Genomic DNA, 19417 nt, shown 5'->3' with positions numbered 1-19417 from the left:
TAACAGAGTGGACATTCAACAGTTCAAATTAACTATCAGAAAAAAGAAGACTCACCTCTCTTGTAGACTAGTTAGTTAACTAAGCATATGTACAACACTCAAAACTGTTTTTGTGCGGTCTTTTTTTTTCTGCGATTTCTTTCTTTCTTTCTTTCTTCCTTCCTTTCTTCTTTTTTTTTTCGTGTGTGTGATGTTTTAAAATTTCAATCAAATTGGGAAATAATTGCCAAAATTATCTATAAAACGAATGGAAGGTAGTATTCATCAAGTGACGAAAATGATTTTGAACCAGTTTACCACAAGAAAGCTCGCATGTGGTCACACTACGAAGGATAATGGTTAAACGCTTTGAATAGTTTTGTACGTGTAAAATAAGAGCACAGGTAAATACAATTTTTTAAAAAATGTTTTTATTTGTGAATTTGAAAATCAGATTACAAAAGTTTTGCAGAGATTTCAAAGTAGCTGCCGTGTCTTATGAAGTCGTTTTAAAAACGATTCCTGGTTTCATTGTAAGGTTTAGAGTCACTTTCCATACGCAAGACGTTTTCAGTGCGCACCCTATCTATCGCATAAAAGAAAAAAACAATAATTGTGTTGTAAAAATAATTGTTTTTTTATAACTACTATCTATGGTTTGAGCGATTTTTTTTTTAATGCGGTGCAATCCACAGCACAAAAACAGTTTTGAGTGTACTACTATGCATATGTACTATGCTATAAGTGAAGGTTGCCGTCAATGAACCGGTTCCATGACTGGACTTCGAAGATATTTACCCCACCAGAGTTTTCTCAAGCACGAAATCAGTTTTAGTGTCTTCTTTTGTCTCAAAACTGTCCAATGCAGAATCGATAGACATTTACATTTTGTTTTTACATGCTTTGAATATTACTGAACAACTAAATGAAAAAATTAACGTGAAAGACTGCATTTTCAACTACAATGCCCCATATTTAAAGTTTCATCATGAATCGTCACAGCAGTGACAACTGTGAGAACATTCAAAATGATGCAGTTGCTTACATTGAACCACTAGGTGTTTCTATGAATGAACCAGCGAACAAAAGTGGTTCATTCAAGGAATTTTACAAATATTAGTAAAGTGTCAGCTAAATTATCTTTGATATTGATCAATCTTTTTAAATAAGTGTGATAATGAGGAAAAAATATTTTTAAAATAAGTTTTGGACACTACCCTCAGTCATCATATTTTCAACTTAAAAACTATTTTAGTTGATTCAGTATTTGTTAAAGTAAATTTTAATGCAGTTTCAAGCACGTTTATTGTTCGAGAAAAATATCAAAATAAGTGAAATAAAGCCCGTTGATAACTTAGGGCATGCAACGTGCTATAGCAAAATCCTTGTCGTCAAGTAAAATCTTTGAGGATCAAAATTTTTGAGCTTGGATGAAACAGGACTCCCTATTTGTTCAAAAAAGGCTCCATGAAATTTTAGCTAAGAAGAGTAAGTCACATGTTAGAAAATAACAAGTGGTTAGCGAGGTGTGGTGAAAACAGCTGTGTTGTGTGAGCCCTGAGGTGTTTTTATATTTCTTCTGTAATGAAAAAAAAAAAAAGAAATTCTCTTTTTGAGTAACTTACTATTATTTGCAGTGTATGTTTATCTCTTGTAACAACTATTTATATTTTACGGTTTGATTTTCTTATTTGAGAATGTGGTCCATCGATGGAAACTCAATGGTCCATCCATAGCAACTGGTTCCCATGAATGACCACATGCTAAAATATTTCTTTTCAATTTTTATTCCTTATTGAATACAGTTAACATAAAAGCGAATATTTTTATTAAAGGAGAAATATACTGAGAAATAATTACTGTCGTCAATATAAAGTTTGAGTCTGAACTATTTCCTAAAAAAGATGAAAAGTGTTATGTGGTTCATTGAAGGCAACCTTCCCCTATGTATTACTTATTCTACTAATTTTTAAATGTTCCCCGATTCAATGTAAGGTAAGTGCACCTATAGTGGATATACGCCAGAAGCGAATAACGTCTTCTAAAAATAAAAATAATAAGACTTTTTCTGTAACTCGGTCGCCCGCCAAAAAATCGGAATGTAATTTTTACGGGCAACTTAGCTAGGGGTCACATTTCTATCTTAAATCACATTTTAAATCATGATCTGAAGATGGGAAACGTAGTATCCTAATTCCTAATCAAAAGAAAATATTTTTGAACTCTTTATAAATTACTTACGTTTAAAAAATTGATACTTGATTAGATACAATTAAATGGAAATTAAAAAATGTGATTAATTGGTAGTAGGAATTAAAATTGATTAAACAAAATTCCTCGTTTTCCGACTACATGATTTGTACCATTTTCGCGAAATTGATCCTTTTTACTTTGTTCTCTTACACTTTGATTTTCACGATTCCTTTCACTTGCAGTCTTCAAAAAGAGCATCAAAGGTGGGGGGGGGAGAAAGAAAAAGCAAGAGGAAAAACGAAACCCTTTGCTTCTTACAACGTCGTGGCATACCTCTCTTCCCCAAAATTGAATACTATTTCACTCAAAACTGGTAACGGAAAATGGGGGAAGCCTGTGAAATCCCGGATCGTTGCTCGGAAATAATCTGCGTTGTTTCAGAATTTTCTTTCAATGTAATGTTTTGAATAATAAAGATATTTCTTGGGCATGCTATATCTAAAGAATATTAAAACCTGTGCATGTCTGTCTATATGTGTGTGTGTGTATGCCAGTAACACTTCCTCCTCCCGATTGACATTGTCTACCAATTTACCTGGTAGACAATGTCAATCGGGTATCACTGGATTTGGGATATCCTGGGAAAGCCATTCCACCATGTCTCACCCCATTAAACCTTAAAAGGGCAGAGATAAGGGGATGGCCATCCATGAGGATATCTTAAGGAAATATAGGAATGTCCTGACACCCCACATCAAGGAGTAAAAGTATGAAAATCATTAATTGAATGAGTCCCTAGAAGCAGGGGTGCACATCTCCAACAAGTTCGATGGCGCAAATTCCGTCCCCCTTCCACCCCCCAAAAAATATTAGCCCCTTTTTTTAGCTTTTAGCTTTTTTTTTATTTTATTTATTTTCCGAAATTATTATTTACTTGTTGATTTATTTGTTTATTTTAAATTATTGTTATCATTATTACTATTATTATTACCATTATTATTATATTAGAAAAGTTCTGTTCTACGCCAATTCGCCAATGTCATATACACATACACACACATAAAAACTAAATAAATAAATGAAATAAAATGTAAACAGAAAATAAAATGAATAATTTAAATTAAAATAAATCAATAAAAAAATTGAAATAAATAAAATTAAAAAAATCCCCTCTCCAAAGCGCCATAATCCCCTCTTAGTGGGCACCTCTGCCTAGATGAAGGGCATATGTTAAATTAAAAATTTTATTTTTAATGTAATATACGCCATTCTCATGAATGTAACATATGCCATCTTTCTCGGACAGGAAGGACTAAATATTAATGAAGATTAAGTGTAACATATGCCCTTCTTCCACTGCATGATAAGCCCTTCTTCTAGAGACTCATCCAATTGTCACCCGCCGAAGGTAGCATTGAGACACCGACACCGCAGATGGTGAACGAAAGTTAACGAGCGAAACGAGCAGGGCTCGGAGCCCCCTAGTTTAGATGTAATACAAGCCATACCTTCTGATCGATAAAATATTTTCCTTTTGCTGAATCAATTGTTCAAGTGCATATCTGTACAAAGACGTTCATTTACACCCTTATGCGAATTAATGGAATCAAGTTGGGAATTTTTAATTTTTGAATTTTTTAGGTTGTTCAATCTTTATTTATAACAGCTGTTTAGCTTAACAGTTGATTAGGCCTCACGTTTTTTTGTCATAAATATTGTGTTTTGTTTAAGTGTTATACATTTCTACATATTTTTGCTGTTTTTTCTCAATCCGGCCAATTTTTATCGTTTTGTCAGCCATGGATATTATTCCACGGAAGAGGCAGGCATTGTGACATTGCGCGAAAATCTGATTGCACAACAAAATAAAAAATTATTTGCGCTTTGTAAAAGCATGGTTTATGGAGATCAAGAATTCAAAGAAAAGTGCAAAACTATAGTTGACTCTATGCTCAGTGGAGTGAAAATGGTGCTGGACAAAAAAAAGGAGGGGGGGGGGGGGGACAGACGAAGTGATGATTTTGATTTTATAATTTAATGATGTAAATAAAGGTGATTTTGTTTTAAAAAAAATTGACTTCATTCCATTAATTTTCACAAGGGTGTACTATCAGAACAACGCATCCAGTAGTCACCAATTGCTCCAGAACATCCTTCACATTTTTTTTTCTCTCCATTCGCGGTAGCCAGACATCACCTACGATTATCTCTCAGGGTAGAAGCGTCAGAAAAGAAATCAATTCATCATCTGCGATCAAACAAAAGATCTCGGCAGACGGGGTTTCATATAAATGGTGCCGGTTCCTGTCAGGGAAGACTTTTAATCATGCGACAACACAAACCTCCTCTATTACGAGACGTCTTCCTTTTGTGCACAGGCAGGGGGGGGGGGGGGGTGAGATGGCTTTTTAACACGATGTTTTAGGGGATTAGCGTTCTAAGATATTTTTTTATCAATGTCCATTATGGTTGCCATTATATATCTGGTCTAAGGTTGAAACTGTCACGAGCGCTTTTTTTTAGCAGGTGAGTTGTTTTTATTTATTTTTTGACGACGCACATTTTTGGGTTCTATGTCCGAAGCATCCATTCTGTGATAAAGCATCGCAATCAATGAGAGTTTAGTTGTAACATTTTTCGTGTTGTCTATTCGCGGCGGTGTTCAGTCCATTTTCTTTGGACGTGATATATCGACGGAAAGAATGTCCCGTTCTCATTTATTTAGCTTTTTTTCCCTTTTCTGTACTGCTAAGTTGTGAAAAGGGAAATTGTTTTTCGAACATCATTTCGCAAATAAATGAGATAACTCTTATTTATGAAACTACAATAAATCACAGAAGACAAATAAATGTAACAAAAAAATTCCTCTGGGTTTTCTTTCTTTTTTTGAACTTGTAGTTTTAGCGATAGAAAAACTTGTTTCATAGAAAGACAATTACTTTTATACATGATTTCTGCAAATAAAAACCACAGACCTTAAGCGACGGCCTTGCAAAAATAATGAAATCAACATCCAAACGTTCAGAGTACTGAATTATTTTTTACTTATGGTTCAAAATATTTAAAACTGAACTTTCATTTACTTAGGAATTTATACTAATATTATAAAGAGAGAGGGCAGATTTTTGTATGTTTATATGTTCGAGGTAATCTCCGGAACCATTGCAGCTATTTGAAAAATTCTTTCACTATATGAAAGGTGCATTCTTACTGAGCGACATAGGCTATAATTTATCCATATATGTATTTATACTAATTTTTTAAACCAGTAGTTTCTCTTCGCTATCAGTTTATGTTTCGTACTCTTTTATTCTTATACACGTAAAAACTGCCACCGATTGTCCCGCACCGGCAACAAAAAAGTGGTTGGAGGTTCTCCTTGAACTAAAAAGAAATCCCATGTACCGAAGAGGATACGGTGCATAGCGTTCTATAAGCCTTGAACATTGCAAACCATTTAGAGTGAAAGAATGTTTATGCTACTAAATTTATTCTAACGAATAATAATTGAGATTAGCTTCGGACAAATTAGTTCTTGAATTCAAGTAGTGTCGATAGACGATAATAATCCGTGTTTTTCTTAACGTTGTAATTTTGCATGCATTGCGGGCTATTCTTTAAGGTTTTTATTCATACTGAAGTTGAAATGAGTAGCATCTGCTAATGAATTTACTTAAGTGCATTTAGTTTAGAAAATTATCAACTCAAGGAAAAATTGCACATAATTACCGTACATTCAAAGTTATGAGTTCAAATAATAACTAACAAAAAAACATTCGATAGGAAAGAAATTGAACAAGAAGAGAAAAAAATATATTAAAATTATTTGGAGAACTATTCTTCAGAATGACTGCATTTAAGCATTTAAAACGATATAGTTAAACAATATTGGTCACAAACATCCTATCGGAAAGAAATTGCCAAGGAAAAAAAGGAGAGGAATGTGCAGTAGAGACCGAAGAAAACGAGTACAAGAGGTTGCAAGGCGTCACGGGATATTTAGAAAAATTTTCTGGTCTAATATATTTCCAAAGTCTTATTTGACATTTAAAGGTACTGGCAACTTATCAAGCAGCATATAAAACTCGGGTTCATGGAAGATGACAACCTTGGAAATTTACCTTATCTGATGCATGTAACTTTCTGACTCTGCTCCAAAACACAGAGAATTGTTTGTAACTATGTATTTAAACTTTTATGTCAACTTTTAGAATCTATTGCTTTATGGCAAACATTTGAAAAATATCTCTAAGACACAACATATAGCAAGGAGAGCGTCAGCAGAAATATTATGATTGTCGTTTAATGTCAAACGATATAAACCAAAGCCTAATATAAATAAAAAGCAAAATTTGCCAATGAAGCGGAAACTCAGTATGAGACTTTTGTTTGCAACCACCGCAGGGAATCAACGAAAACAATTTAAAAAAAACGTTACATGAGAATCAGAAACGCAAATTAATGTTTATTGGCATTTCCGGAGGAAAAGGAAAAACTTAATAAATTCAACGCTAGCCAAAGCTCGATCAATAAGCTTTTGCGATAGTTTTTACGGAACTGCCAGGACTTTACTTTGGTGGGAAAACTGATGATTCCACATTTAATTGCTTTGAAAATCTCCTTCAAGAAGATATATCCTGAAATCAAGATTCAAAAAAATTACATTGGATATGCGAGAGGGCTATAGTTCTTGCCACCAACGCTGTGTATCATTTAAAGGAATTCCTTACTTGCCTAAACTCCCCAGGACTTCATGCTTTTAAAATTAGAAGCAATATCACAATAATTTCATTGCACAACTTTAATTTGCCTAACCTATGCAATGGAGTTCAACCCCAATTAAAATCACTGCGGAATAATATGATTTAGACTTAGAGCGTTGTTTTTACATCACTTGCAGCAGATCAGTTGGTTTATGTTTGTTCAGTGGGAATGAGGTGATGGTCCCACTTGATCAGGAAATGAGGTAAATCAATGTGTTTCAAACCTCATTAAAACGAAACAAAAAATGTAGCTTACTGTTAAATTTTAAATTAAAAGTACTTTCATAATATATTTAAAGATAGATCGCTTTTTAACCCGAACAAAGTCGGGACGAGGCGCTAGTAATATATAATTCAAGACTGTGTAAAGTCATCTCCTTTTAGGAACTCTGTACGATACCTATCTTAAGAACGCTTTTAAAATTCCATATTTGTTCTATTAAAATTAAAGGCGGTATTCCAATAACTTCGTTGCGAAACTTTTGTTCTATGTTTTCAATGGAAATAGACCCAGTAGCGTAATTGTGGAGTCTAGCGCCCCTGGCGAACAAAAGAAATTGCGCCCTCCCCCCACCGAAAGTCATTGTGACCTATAAAAAAAAATTTTTTGTTTTTGGAACATTTTGATTTGTTGATTTGACAAAAAGGAGACAACATTGTAATTTTTTTTTCTTATTTTATTTTTTAGAATTGTTTTCTATGATGCCCAATGTTCCTTCTCAGGGATGTTATGCATGTGTCTCTAGCTCTTTTTCTTGAAAGGTTTTTTTTTCTTTTTTTGAAGCATTTTTTCAGATTCTATGATCAAAAAAAAAAAAAAAAAAAAAAACTCTTAAAATTTTTTTTTTATCAGTTGAAATGCCGCCTCCTGGCTGCTAATCCCCTGGCAAGAGCCACTCCTGCCAACCCCTAGTTACGCTACTGAATGGACCCACAAGTAAAATTAATAAGGACTTATATGATTTAAAGTATTATTCTTACTGGACCAGCAGCAGGTCAGTCAGCTCATATTCCTCAAATTCCCATGGTCCTTGCAAATTTTCATTTCCAATATAAGTAATTGCAATTTTCAATGAACATTTCTTATGTCATCTCCATCATCAAAACTGAAAGTCAAATGTACAATTATGCACAGTACGACGGTACATTTAGGAAGATTATAGTGTTCCCGGGGAAGAGAAAAGGTTGGTCTCTCTTGGTTAGGAAATGAAATGAATTAATTTCTTTTACAGCCTCATAAAAACGGAACAAAAAATGTTGTATACATGATATTAAAAAAAAAAAAAAAAAACTGCATAATATTTTATTTAAGACTTCAACCCGAACAAGTTCAAGACGGACCTCTTGCTATTAGTAAAGAAGATAAAAGGTAATTTTTTGAACGTATTATCAATTAAAAATCTTATTTTCGGCATTTTTTGAGTGTGTCACTATTTTTTTCAAGCGACGAAATGTTCATTCATATATTCAGTCATAACTCACAGAAAATCTGCCGAAGTTATTAAAACCTTTGTTGATTCAGGATTCAGGTTGCATCAACTTTTTTACAGTAGACAACGCTTTGAGAAAATAAAGTGTCCTCTGCTCGAAATACACAGAACACACGCCATTCATTATTCATTCGCAGAAAATTCAAGGCATCTCGCGAACACCACGCATGAAAATATGTCAGAGTTATTTACACAAAATAATGCACCCGCATGAGTCGCAAAAACCTTGTTGCGACAGAGCAAACGAGACTTAAGACAGCACGGAGTTCTGTGAGCTCAAATCCGGAATCCTCCGGAGAAGTCGTTATCCAAAAACCGATTCAAAAATCACATTCATGGCTATTTTCAATGCGCCATTTTCGTTTATCAATGAGAAGTCGGGGCTATCCGTTCATCCGTGTGTGTGTAATACGTGACTTATTTCTCGCAGTCTGCGGAGGGCAGAGAAAAGCGGATATCCGTAAATGATTGGTGGCACAGAAGACGGCTTGTTGCCTCCGAATGTCATCTTTGAAGATGAAATTGAATAAGGACGGGAGTGAAATAAATGGGGGGCTTATGCAAAGCAAGAAGCAGCTCTTTTCTACCCAAGGTGCGGTTCTTGGGAGGGTTCTTAAGAGTCTATTCGTACATGTGACTGTTTCAAACAGTTGGTTTCAGTAACAACCAATTCAAAAGGTTGATTTTTCATAGTTATAAAAGGATTGTGTATTATATATATGTCTAATTTTTTAACTCTATCCAGTAGGCATTTTAATCGTAAGCTACTCACTGTCAAAAAATGAATAGTCAGTTTGTGCGTGTGTTTGAGTGTTTGTTTAAAATGCTTTCTAAGCATGGGAGTCAAACCTGCCCTGCTTTTCGCCTACACGAAATTTCTATCCCACCGTGCCCCCAAAGAAATAAGTAAGAAAAATTTCATTAATATCTCATTAATAATTAATTTTTACTTCAGCTTTTAATGCTTCTGGACCTGATGTTAAACCTATTTCCGTTTCTAGGTTAATAACTTCAAATCCCTCAAGAATTTCAGATTGAAAGAAACATTGTTTTTTCGATGAAAACGTTTGCGATTACGTAGACGCGTTTGATATTCATTTTGACATGAAACACAATAAAGATGACGTCAAAACTTGACTGCATAAAATATCTCGTTACTACCTATATTTTATGCAGTCTTAATTTTGAATTTAAGGATTTTTCTTGTTTAGTTTTGAAGTTTTCTCAGCGATTTTGGGAAGCGTAAAGTTTTAAAATTTTAAATAGTCAATAGTGTTTTTTTTACTGAAATTTAACTTTACATATTCGTCTTTCACTTCTGTAAGAATTTAGTAAAGTGATATACATAGTTAGTACTTTTGTGAAACATTTCCAAGCATGCATACTTCACAACAAATAAGTAAATAAATAAATAAATAAAATAAAATAAAATAAAAATAAAAACATTTGTAAATTTAATGTATTCTAGAATTCTAGCCCTTTTTGATAGTTTAAAGAAAAAAATGCTTTAATTTTCAGAAGAAAAAAATAAAATGTTGAAAAATATCTTGAAATGCGTAAATCTCAATTATTTAATGCGTAAATACAACGAATAATTAACACACGAAGAAAAATAAATGAGTGAAAAAACGAGTGAATCATTAGAAAATAAATGAATAAATAAGTGAATTACTAAATAAGTAATTGTAAATGAATTACTTAATGAATGAATACATACGTGATTTAGTAAATGATTACGAGAGTAAACGAAATAAATTACTTCACTTTGCCCCGCATGTAATTGGTTTATTGTACAAAATATTTAAAATACGAATTAGCTTAATATTAACTAAATAAATACAATTCGTGTATTAGAAGGTCTCAATAGGATGCCTCACTTGCCAAATCGATTAACTCCATAGAACAAAAAGTCGAGAAAGGTTATGACGAAGATACTGTTATCCATAGGAGTGAATAGGTTCTCGTGTTACATTTCCTGCCATCACATGGTCAGAAATGAACAGAATCAAAACTTTAATATAAATTCACATGCTAAGCATTGATGAAGCAATATTAAAGCAGAAATGAGGATTTTTTTTTAAATGGCGTTAATCGATTTGGGAATTGAGGTATCCAATAAATGTTTAAAATATTAATAACAAAAAAATTATCATTTTATGATAACGAAACTAATTTTTGACTTACAACAAACATTTTGACTTACAACACTATAAGAGTATCAATTTTTGAAAAAAGCTTATATATATATATTGTCACATGCTTTAATTTTCGGCTGCATTTTTTTTCCTGACTAGAATGGAATACATGTGCTTTGTTAAAACATTACCAGATTGGTGGAACTATTATATAAACAGAGTAAATATTTCACCATTTTACTTTGCCCACATTCAGTTATATTAAAATAATATTTTTGTTCCTAAATTTGATTTTTACAAACATTTAAAAGTTCACTAATGTCGCTAATAAAATTTAACTTAGAATACCTGTACACGAGTCAAAGAATATAAAATCCATATCGCATTAGTTTAAACAGAATGGAAAACTCTGACAGGGTTTTACTCAAAACTTAACTTTTTGAGCACAACTTAGTTATATGTGTTACAGTTATAACGTTCTTATAGAGGTTGCAAAAGTGGGTGCCGAGGTACTCTAAGGTTCCACGGAGAGAGGTGAGGGGTGCAAAGAAGCATCCACAATATTAATATTATGACTAACATAATAGATGTTGACTAAGGTGCCGTGAGAAAATTCTATTTCTTCAAAGGATTCGGATAAGTTTGGGAACCCTTGTGTTGTTATACATTTTTTTCTGTTAAAAACTTCTTTTTTTAGCAAAGACTAAGGTAATCGCTAGTGCCACAGCACGTAGAGATCAAAAATTGAAAAAATCGGTTCGCTACGAAACGATCCCAAAATTCGCTATTCTTTGACTCTCAAATACAATGAAAAAAAAAATCGACACAGATGACTCATATTAAAGAACAAAAAGGAGCGTTCTAAATAAATAAAATATACCCTGTCGTAGGGGGAGTGAATTAAATAGAAGAGAAAAAAGGAGTGAAGATAATATGGAGAGCAGCTACTTCCACCGCTTGAGGTTTTCGGGAGACAATGGTTGAAGCATAGGAATCGTCGGTCGCTGCGGTGTGCCGATAAGCGTATTAGTCGGCGAATAATAGAAGGACTTGCCATAGAATCGGTTCTTCGTATTCATTGCATTGGGTTGGGTATTTGCATGTTAAAACTCTCGACTTTCTATCGAGCACAAGCTCACAATAAATTGTCCACTGTCACTGACGCTGCGAGAGCTAGGGTGGAAACTTTAGCGCCGCTTTGGATCGGCGGAGAAGTTTTTCTTGGATGTGAATTTGTTATTTACCAGGATTCCGTGGAGTATCGGGGTCCATATCTCTGCCTCTTTAATTTCACGTTTTTATCTGTTCCGGTTATGTTGTTTTTGAAATATACAAACAACTTGATTCCAAATGGGGTAAAGTAATTTTTTCCATCCTTGAAAAAACGAGATTTTGTTATGCAAGCATTTATTATTAAACTAGAAAATCGCCCGTTAAGGTGAAAATTGTTTCTACATTTAAACGAAGCAATTGCCTGTTAGTGACATTTTGATAATTGAAATGTTAACCCTAACTCCAGTGGATTAACCCTAAACTTCAGTAGATAGCGTTCATTGCTGAACACTTTTTCGTTTCTTTATTCCCCTGAAATGAGTCTTACCAGTAAAACAGTTAAGTTTACAGGATCCTGCTCAGCCTTGTCACAATAAGACCTTTCTCTGCTAGTTAAACATTACCCAAACATATTATCAAATTATCATGCCGTGGCACGAGTTTCATTGTTGATGACGTCAAGAGTGTTACTCGATCATTCCTTATTATATATATGAGGTCTAAAGGAAAATATAATTTTCTTCAGTAATGTATGATAATAACACTAAATTATATGTATGATAATAACACTATGAATGATAATAACACTAAATTATATCGTTGAGCAAATCCTGACAGGAAAGATCTTTTGAAATGAAAAAGAAAAACTTATTTAACCCCTTTTGGAATAGAATTGTATGACTTACGTCTTTTTGACCCAAACAAATAACGAAATGATATGATTACTTTAATTTGAAAGTACGCCAAATATTCTTTTTCATGCAAATACAGCATAAATTTTAAATACACAGCTTTGGATAATAGATTGCGCAAATCTTAATTTAAAAAGTACATTTCTTCATTGTCTTTTCAGTGTTTTTACTAATGTGTGTGTGTATCAAAAAGAAGTGTACCGTTGCAAGATTGTTTATTAAAAAATAAAAGCATTAGTGTAATTTGTTAATTAAAAAAATCTTCTAGTTATTTCGAAACTTTTTTTTTGTGCTCGTGTCTTATTGTTTTATAGGTTTTATTTTAGGGACGAACGGGACATCTTTTTCTCATGTGCTCGAGGTGGGATAAACAGCATGATTTTAAGCACACTGCAATTGGCTAAACTTTACTTAATCCTTTTCGGCAAAACTTAATTGAACTTAACGCTCATAAAAAAGGGAGGGGGGGGGATTAAATCCTTTAAATACGACTAAACTATACCTGGAACTTTTATTTATATTTAAATTACGTTGTTAGAAATGTGTTGCTATCTTTTTCATCGACAAGTTCATTTTTAAAAATTTTGACTCAACGCCGCCTTTTGGAAACTAACTCTTGACTAAGGCTGGGCAATATACCGATACATCGTCATATATCGATATATAACTATTACCACGGTAACGATATTTAGATTTCTATCCGTCCGATATATCGGTTGAAACAGAAAGACGGGACATAATTACGGAGAAATTGAAATACTGACTCAAAAATGCATAACTTTTTATAGTTCTGTATGATGGATGAGGGCTTGAAATTTCAAGAAATTAAATGCATTCTTCAATCAGTTATTTTATTTTTAATTATAATACAAGGAAAAATTAACTACAGGGCCGCCGAAGGTCAAGGTGGATCCATTGTTAGATTGGTCTTCGGATCCCATCCCCCTAAAAAGTTATCAAGAGCGGGGACCTTCTAAAGACCGCGCCCCTAGTTTCTGACAAGGCTGATAAGGCCTCTCGTGGGGTCTGAAAAGTGAATGCGTGTTGGTTAAAAAAGCATCTTAATGCAAAAATTAAAAATTAACCAATGGAGGTATCAACACGGTTAATAATTCTAATTAAACGTAAACCATTGATATTACGCTGAATAAAAGGTTTGCGAAATATACTGAACAGAAATGTTTGTATTAAAAAAGAAATAAAAAACGAGAAAACCATATCAGATTAAATAAAATACGCCGCCAGCTCAATCATTTTCACCCGAGTTGTCGTATCAAAAAGAGCGCAACTCATTATTAAATGAAAATAGTAGCTTTATCTTTGATATCATGATAAGAGGGATTTTTTTTTATTCCGATCATAACACGGTAATCCAATTTTAAAACGTTATCGCCGGCAACCCTGATTTGAACTTCTCACCAGACATTACTGTTAATGCGCGGACATAGTGTTTTTTCTGAAAGTTGTACGCAATAACGAAGATGGAATTGAGTTTTTCCATTCATGGGCATAAGTTCTTTGTGAAACTTCTATGCATTTTCGGACGAGTAACAAGTACCATGATTGAAAAAGCTGAGTTTGTCGATTGATGATATTTATTGGATGGTTAACCAAGATTCTCTAAGACTGTCAGATGAAGATAAAAAGTAAGTACAATTTTTAAGCATTTTTTAAATTTACTAATGTAGCACAAATGAATAATATACATAATTCGTGGATTTTAAAAATTATGAAAATTTCATTGAAATAAAAAATGTTTTAAAATGTATTTAAAAACGCCAAAAAAAAAAAAAAAGAAGTTTACTGCATTAATTTTGATAATATGCAGATTTTTTCAAAAAAATAAAAATAAAATAAAGAAAGAAAGAAATACACTTTTAAATTTTAATTTTTCCCCCCGAAAATATTTAAGTTACATATCAAATAACAGTGCATTTATAGCTGCATTCTTTAAAGATTTATAATTAGTATTTTACTTAATCTTACTCAACTAAAAAGTTAAAAGTCTTAAAGCAAAAGCTATTAAGTGACTAAAAACAAACAATTTAAGACATTAATACGAAATAAAGTTCAAAGTACATTTAAATTATTGAGACTGCTCAAATTGAAAGATTTAAACAAAATATTGAATTGAATATTTAAAACTTTTTCGTTGCGAAGCATTTTTGTCATGCATTGAGCTATACCACTGAGCACGCCTTCCTCCCCCACCCCCTCCAGGAAAGTTTTGAATTAGAGAAATAATATTATATTTGGAAATGTTTTGTGTTGTTTTTCGATTCTTTGCACCCCCCTCCCCAAGAATATATCGATATATCGAGAATATCGATGTTTGGAGAGCGATATATCGCGGTATTAAAATTCTGATATCGCCCAATCCTACTCTTACTCCTTAATCGTTGAGAAAGAACGTTCATTAATCAGTGAAGTTGAATTAAACAGTTATTTTGCAATGCAATAAGGAACTTCCGAATCCAGTCCAGCAAAGCATGCATCGTCTATTACATTAGGATTTGGATGGTGACGCGAGGACAGGTTGTTTTTCCTGCACTCAGGATGCACTAATTGAAAAACAGCTTTTACAGATTTTTTTCATTTATTTTTTCTTTCTTTTCTTTTTTTTTTTTTCTTTTTTGTGAGAATTTTTTTACATTCTTTGTTTAGGTTGAATGTATATAAATTCGCATAAAAAAAAGGGAAAGGAAAAAATCTGTAAAAGTTGTTTTTCAGTTAGTGCACCCACAGTGCAGAAAAAACAACTTGTCCTCGCTTCACTATTCAAATCCTAATGTAAGGGACATCGCATATGCTTTGTTGACTGGAATAAGAAGAACCCTATTATATATATATATATATATATATATATATATATATATATATATATATATTGCAAAATAACTGTTTGAATGAATTTCACTTATTAGTAAACGTTCTATTTCAACAATAAGGGATCTAGACATAATAATCTTCAGGAGCATCGTAGCCGGAACGTTTTACTTTTTTGTGAGAATTTATGTACAAGTGATTTCTTGACAAAACTGGTTGCCAAGTTGGTTACTTGGGTATATTGAGGGATAAAAATATGCTTAGAAAAGAGAAGTCTTTGTACACTTCTTAAGGGGGTCCGAGACACATTTTGAAAAAAAAATAAATAAATAAACAGTTTAGAGTTTGAAGTTTTTTGCATTGATTCACCATCTATTTAATAAGCAAAATCATAACATAAATACTAAAAAAAAATTATTTAAATTTAAATTATTAAAAAAATTGCTTTAAGTTGCTAAAACTCAAAATATTGTCGATCAATTTTCAAATTTTTTTCGAAAAATTGTTCACAAATATCTAAGCTTCAATTTTTATTGGGAGACTTAAAAATATTAATTCAATAAAAAATAGAAAATATCTGAAGAAAAATTTAAAAATACTTTTTTAAAAATAATCACATTTTTTGCAGCAAACGTTTTTTTTTTTAATTTGACGAATAAAAATTAAAGTAAACTGTTTGAAAAAGATGTGTTCTAAATTTCATTACTTTATCTGTTTCAGTTCTTGATTTTTTAGAGTTTGAATGCAAAAAATCGGGAAAAATTGCATCATGAAGAAAAACGCGTTTAATGTCTTAAAGTTAAATATAATATTAGTTAAATTCATGCAACAAAAATAATTATATCTTTCGTTCTAATTAAGATAGAAACAAGGTTCAAAATTCATTTTAAGCAGAAAAAAAACGGAAAAGTTTTTCAATGATTAAAAAAAATTGTAAAATTTGACAATTTTGTGTACCGGACCCCCTTAACCTGAGTTTTTTCCCTGCTACTCAGCGTCGTGTATAAAAGCAAGTTTCAAGAAATTGGAAGAAAAAAAATAGATGAAATTGTGGTGCGGTTTAGTTTGCTTTTGATGAAAGTATTGAGGCAATCTACGGCTTCAGTCTGAGTGATTTTGCTCCACGTTATTGTAGTACTGTAGCACTGCCTTTGCATTAAACATAAGTCCATTGTCGTATAGTGATGATGTCCTATAGCCCATCGTCCCATATACCGATGGTAGTCCTTCTTTGAACTCTTTCCAAAATTTCTTTATTGAGAAAAAGTTCAAAGATGGGTTACTAGAATAGTAAGGGGGCTTTCAGATTTAGATTATGGTACCAGACTTATAAGTCTTAATACAGGGTTCATTATGAAAGTAGAGCGTGTGATTTTATTGTGACGCGACGATCAATGGCAGCGCGGTAAAATAGGGGGGGGATGTGTTGAGGGATCTGCTCTTTGCACGAAGCTGGTCGACAGTTTGCTCCGAGCAGTGTGAGTGAAAGACACGCCTCTGCGTGAAGTTTGTTTTCGACTATTGTAACATGGCGCGCGATGGAGCGTTCGCACGAACAACGATACGGCATAAAGTTTAGCGTGAAGCTTCGAAAGAAGGCAAGAAACATTCCACATGCTTCAAGAGACTTTCAAGGACGATTTCATTCCAAGGTCACAGTCTGGGAGGTGGCACAAGGCGTTCAAGGAGGGCCGGGAGGAGGTCGCCAACGAATCCTGCTCTGGACGCCAAACAACGGTCAGAACCGACGAGAATGTGGATCGTGTAAGGGAAGTTTTGCGTTCCGACCATCAATTGAGAATCCAGCATATTGCTGACACCCTACAAATGTCCCCATTCGCGGTAACATGGGATAGTGACCGAAGATCTGCAAATGTGCAAGCTTTTCGCGAAGCTTGTGCCGAAAGAGTTGACGGAAAACCAATTTCCTGGCTCGAAGAAACACCCCGGTGGTCCACCAACCTTTTACAGTCCCGATTTGGCTCCATGCAACTTTTTTTTGTTTCTCCGACTCAAGAGAGTGCTGAAAGGAAAACATTGGAATAACGTGGAAAACATCAAAACCATGTTACAACGTTCCTGAGAGACATTCCTGTCGAGGAGTTTCAGGGTGCCTTTGAGGCATGGCAAACACGTCTCCACAAGTGTATTGAGGCAGGAGGACAATATTTTGAAGAATTTTAACCTTTGTACAAGTACGATAACAATTTTTCCTCCAGAAAATGCGCATTACTTTCATACGGAACCCTATCTGTATAGCCTGGAGCAAAGGAGAATCAGAGGGGACATGATTCAGTAGTTTAAATTTATAAAAATAAAAGATGTTAATGGGTTAAATTTTTGCACGGAAAGCAGGACGGAGGGTCATTGTGTTAAGTTATTCAAATCTCAGGCTAACCTGGAAAAATTACTACTTTAGTAGCGTCATGTGCACTTGAAACATTTTGTCGGAAGAGGCGATAATGAGGAAGGGGTGGATAGCTTTTAGAGGGCCATTGATCTTCATTGGGGATTTATAAACTGACTAAAAGGTGCCTAGCTGGGCCCAGAGCCTGTTGCTGGTCGTCACATTTATATTTGTATATTCTGACAACCTCAGTCACAGTATGTACAAAAATCAGACAGCAAAACGTATTATTCAAAAGAATCTTAGAGAAATATTCAACCATCAATGGAATGATGAGAAAACTGATATGTATGTATATGCGTAGAGAGAAAGAGAGAGAGAGAAAATGGGACAAAAAGAAATGGAAAGTAGTATTTGGATAATTTTGTACATTTTCATAGCGATCAATTCTTACTCCTCCCCCTTCACTCTCAATGACGTTTCGATTATTGGTTGTAGGCGAATCACCTGATGCACTTGCCTTTGGTAATCCAAGAGTGCACCCAAGGATCACTGCCGTGTGCAGGTGTAAACGGTAGTATCTGCAGAAATGAGCTTCCAAGGCACTTGAAGAAACACGTTTGGGATTCAATACTAACCATAGGGGAATGTTGGAATTAAACGTTTTTTGTTCCCGGACTTTTTTTCAGTGGAAATCAAAAAGCAAGCTTGTACAATAAAGCTAATGAACAATGGAGGACAAAATTGCAAAAAAAAAAAAAAAAAAAAAAAAGGAAAAACGTGCAGTTTCTGCCTTTTACCTACCTGCCCACGGCATTTTATCCCCTACAGCATATACAATAGAATGCAAACCATCACGGCTTGATTAGAAGAACTGGGCCTATCGATGCCATCCGTCCCTTGCTAAAATTCAAATTTGGGTCCTTGAAGTGAGAATCTTTGGTTTACCGGCTATGCCACTACACTGTTAAAAATTCAAGAAGATTTTCTGGTAATTGTTACTGTAAAATGGCGGACTTAACGCATCGCTGATTTTTACGGTAATTTATACCGGAAAAATAAGCGATCCCATCTCCAATTGTTTGCTGTGGCCTTCCGAGGAAACCGTAAAATTTTACAGTAACATTTGATTTTTACGGCAATAGTTACTGGCAACATGGATGCCAGTAACAATTACCGTAAATTTTCCGGAAAATTTTTAACAGTGTATAGAGGGTCAATAACTTTTGAATTTCTCTGAATAGAGCCCTTTAGTTATGGTTCGATCAAGTTTTCTACCGTAGCATTATACACTCTGTAAAAACATCCCGAAACGTTACTGATTATTTCCGTATAACATTTCGGGACTTCACGGGTTCTTATCTATTTCCCGGTAAAACCAAATGTTCTTGCAAAAAGGATTCCTGAATCGCTACACGTTGCGCGAATGCAGACTTTTCACTACTGTGAAAAATATTTTTTGCAACCAGTTTAAAGATTGACTGAGCGTGTTTAATATATATATATATATATATATATATATATATATATATATATATATATATATATATATATATATATATATATATATATATATATATATATATATATATATATATATATATATATATATATATATATATATATATATATATCAATGTTGGGCATTAATCAATTATTTTTTCAATAGCCTTGTTAATTGATTAAAAAAGTAATTGCAATTTAATATATTGCAATTAAA

Source organism: Uloborus diversus, chromosome 8, assembly GCF_026930045.1.
Source record: "Uloborus diversus isolate 005 chromosome 8, Udiv.v.3.1, whole genome shotgun sequence".
Lineage (NCBI taxonomy): Eukaryota > Metazoa > Arthropoda > Arachnida > Araneae > Uloboridae > Uloborus > Uloborus diversus.
Note: the sequence above shows the minus strand (reverse complement) of the source record.